Raw genomic sequence first — 4,734 nt, 5'->3', positions numbered from 1 at the left:
TTCATGTTTTAAATTATTTCAAATATCAGTATTCAACGTTTTGTGTTAAAAACTAAACATTAGGCCTATTTATGCATCTGTAACTGCAGGTTAAATGCATCCATGTCCCCTCTGAGATAGGCCTACATTAAACTGTGTAAATACATCTAAATTCTATTTCAGATGCAGATTCCAGAAACGTTTTCTTATGTTGGAATGAAAGACACTAAGTACCGGATGAAGTGCTTCTTATTCTTACCCAAAAATGCAAAATGGAAGAAAGAGTTAAAACGGAACACAATCTTGCTCAAGCTGTGTATGAACATTTTATATGTATTATTTATTTGCTTCTTTTCCATTTTGCATTTACTTGTACTTTTACTTTCAATACTTAAGTACGTTTAAGATTAAAAAAATACTTTTCATATTTAGGTACAATAAATATCACATATACTTTAAGACTTTTACTCAAGTAATATTCTAAACGGCAACTTCAACTTCTACCAAAGTCATTTTCTGGTAGGATATCTGTACTTTTACTTGAGTATGGCTTTCAGGTACTTGATACACCACTGCTGGTGGCATAGTTAATCTCGAACAAGCCTATTAACACAAGCATATGGCCAGCAAAACAAATCACCAGGGGCCTGTACCATGATGGTGGCTGAACAAACTCAGGGTTACAGGATTAGTTTCGAGTTGACAAAACCAAACCACACCAATCTGGCTTTGCTGGTACCATGATGCTGATCATCAACTTTCTTTGTCAACTCAGGCTTTGATCCTGAGTTTGTGGAGCACGTGCACATGAATGTGTGACATCAGTGGCAAATAGCCAATCACATGCCTTGCAACACAGAGCAAGTGTGATTCACTTCTCGGAAGAGGTCCAACGAGATTCAAAACTCATTTTCTAAAGGTTAAGAGATATGAGGAACTTAAACGCATTTACACTGAAGAAAGTACTTGTCCATGAAAGATTTTTGTGCAATATAAATTTAAATGTTTAAAATTTTGATTCATGCTTTTTTTTTTTTTAATGCGTTAAGTTTTTAATTTACGCTTATTATTTTTTGATCCATGACCATTGTTTGCTATTCTGAAAACCTTGCTTTTGTTTTTATATTTTGTGCAATATATTTTTACTTGCGTTTTTAAATTTTGCTTTCACGCTTGTTATTTTTTTATTCGTGACTGCAGTACATTTGGCAGGAATTTGATCCCATAATTTCACCACCGTATGTCATTTCTAATTGGTTAAACAATGATGTTATAAATCATTGCATATTTCAACACTCCCCGCTCTCTCCAGTCCATTTCACATAAACATACCTCTAAACAGTCTGAGTGGGAGGTTCTTGGCAGAACAGAAAAAGCTGCAATGTGGACCAGACCTTTAGCACCTCACCTACTTGTTTTGGCAAAAATATGTTAATGCTTCAAGCTACCACAACGAGTACTCTGCACCACTTAATGCCTTTTACCACATTTAAATCCACAGTCTAACTGATTTTCCTTCTCACTAAATTACACTCCTATTAACATTTAAGCTTCATATTGAGAATGAGATGAGGAGGTTCAGTCTGCACCGTAACATGTTACTATTCTCTGAAAGTAAAAGTCTAAAACATTGATCTGTTCGTGTAAAGAACATTATAGAATTAAATGCTTTTCTCTGGTTTTTGTGATGACAAGACATGAGTAACTTTGATATTCAAATAGCTCATTTTCATTGCTGTTTCAGCAGGTTGTTTTGAAAATCATATTTCCCATGTTACAAAAACAGCATTCTTCCGATATCGTTGATTTGACTGCAAAGATACTATTTAAACTGAACTGAGCTGAATGAAGACATCACTGAATTCAATGATGAACTGTCTTTAACTGGAAAATTAGTGTTTACTATTGTCATTTTGCATTATTGACACACTATTTTCCTAATTAATGCTGTTCAGTTGCTTTGACACAATCTGTTAAAAGCGCTATATAAATAAAGGTGACTTGACTTGACTTGACTTTCAGCAGGTTGTTGCTGATCACAACATCTTGTGCCCAAAAGCTCATCTAGAAGATATTTTGACATAGTGAACTATGGAGATTATGATGATAACTAGGAATAAAAAAACTCTAAATTATTATGAATTGTACTGTAGCAAAGGTCCAGACAATCACCAACACTGTTTCAGTAGACATTATGGTTTGTTTGCCCTTGAAATGAAATAAGCAATGCGCATTGTTCAGGTAGTCAACATATATGAATTGCTTATGGCAGTACTTTGTAAAAGAAATACTAATAAATAAAACAATAAAATAAAGGAGTATGAACTTATTTTCAAACTTTTACATCTAAATGTAAAAAAAAAAAAAAATCTCAAATGCAATAGGTATGCAAAAAATCAAAGTAAAACCAAAATTCACATTTTGACATGTCTAGGCATCACTTGAAAATGGAAAAAATTCACAGTATGATTTCCATCAAATACTTTTGGGTATAATCAAAATTCACATACACATCATTGTATTCTATCTAGCAATCATGAAAATGGGAATAATATGCAAATTCCCATCAAAATTGATTATTAGTACGTCATTATATATACAGTGCATATCAAATACAGATAATCACTAACTCAAAGGTCCTATTTAACCTCAAGCATATAGGCTACTTTTAATGATTTTAGACAAAAATACATTTAAGACAGCATTAAATGGTAAATTTAGTAAAAGTAAAGTTTAATATTATAAGAATGCAACTGTTTGTAGTTAAAGTTAAGTTAGATTCATTAATGTACAGTGATCTAGAACTTACATAATATGACCCTTCATGATTTTTAAATTATGACCAATACTACTACTATTTCCCATTTCCTCTAAACAATATAGTTCAAACGTAACTTTATATTCTTTAAGTCTAGTTTAAAGGTTTACTTTGAACGATTTACACTGAAGATTACGGTCCTCTACATTTATTATTAGAATTGGCCGTACGGTTGATCTCTTCATGAAACACCTCTTCACCTTCCCCCTTTCTCCAGCTTATTTTGCTGTCATTTTGCAGCCCCATGCTCTTCAGTTTTTCACTTATCTGGAAGACCAGCAAGAAAAAAATATATAAATAAATCATGCATACTTACAGGCTACATATCAACATTAAGCTCAAATTACAACAACAGCAACAATATTGATGATATGAGTAGTGCTGGTTAGCTGTAATGTAATGTATTTTAACACATTATTGTCTTCCTAAAACCGGTACATATTCTGCAAACTGTGTTGTTGCACCAGAATTTGGCAATGACACTACACACACTACACACAGTGTTATGGCCGTCAGTAGTGAATGATCATTCACTGCGCATTTTCCATTACAGGACAATTTCAGCCTGACAATCTGTTTTCTAACCAACTTTTCATCTAGAGAAATACAGAGCTAAAGTCACCCTCAACATATAAAATACATTAATACATGAAAACATATCACAGTTATTTGTAATATTTGTTTCAAGAGTCATCTACAAACCTTTTATTTGAATCATTTGTTTCTGTGAACTGGGGAAACTCACCTCCATAGCAGAAAAAAGGCTGCTGTAGATCGCAGCTGTATTGAGCCCATTTCCCAGAATTATTTCTCGACATGCCAACACAGTCACCAGATCCTGATCTCTTGGATGGTAACCTGCTGCCCAGTATCTGAAGAAGCGGCTCCATTTGTCAGACCATTCCCAAGAGTCCAGGAACAGACCAAACCAGAGGACCTCTGGATATACAATAATTCTGCTTAGCCGAGTCGTATCCTCTTTGTTGCGGATGATGGACAGATCTGTGTGATACATTCTGCAGTAGCTCTGAGCTTCAGTCCAATTCTTGAACAATGCTATCCTGATGTCTCCAGTGCTTTCTATCAAGAAGAGGAAAAATTACAATCAGATCTCACCTTTTTTTTCAGCTAAACGATATACTTATTCACATAAACTCTTAACTCACCATTGTAACACGAAAAGTAACAGGTATATGAGCAATCATAACTCATCCAATTTGTAATTCCAAACATAGCACATTCGTTTGGACTCTTTGGTTGATCGCTGAGCCAGTCACCATACTGTGCGAGTGTATCATCTCCGTTAGACCAACCCCAGCGGTTCTGTGTCCCCCTCTTCAGTCCAATCCACACTGATCCATTGTATCCAGCATCCACTATATTTACCAGCCTGTTCACATCACCCATGCGGTCTACAGTAGCCAGATCAGTGAATCTCTCTCTGCAGTAACTCTGAGCCTCATTCTTGCATTCATATAGTGGTACTGACGAGAAAGAGCAGAACTGCTCCAGAAGAGCACTGTTAACATTAAGATGTTAAAGGGGTCATATGACGTTGCTAAAAAGAACATTATTTTGTGTATTTGGTGTAATGAAATGTGTTTATGCGGTTTAAAGTAAAAAAAACACATTATTTTCCACATACTGTACATTATTGTTTCTCCTCTATGCCCCGCCTTTCTGAAACGCGTTGATTTTTACAAAGCTCATCGGTCTGAAAAGCGAGGTGTGCTCTGATTGGCCAGCTATCCAGTGCGTTGTGATTGGCCGAATACCTCAAGCGTGTGACGGAAATGTTTACGCCCTTACCATATTGTGATGATGCCCTGTCCGGCCAGAGCGATGAGACAAAAACATTAAAACCCATTATAAACAAGGCATTTGTTGCATCCAGTGGGGACATAAATACGGATTATAATGACTTATACTGTATTTTT

The sequence above is a fragment of the Sinocyclocheilus rhinocerous genome, unplaced genomic scaffold (genome assembly GCF_001515625.1).
Source record: "Sinocyclocheilus rhinocerous isolate Xijiao unplaced genomic scaffold, SAMN03320098_v1.1 scaffold1534, whole genome shotgun sequence".
NCBI classification, from domain to species: domain Eukaryota; kingdom Metazoa; phylum Chordata; class Actinopteri; order Cypriniformes; family Cyprinidae; genus Sinocyclocheilus; species Sinocyclocheilus rhinocerous.
Note: the sequence above shows the minus strand (reverse complement) of the source record.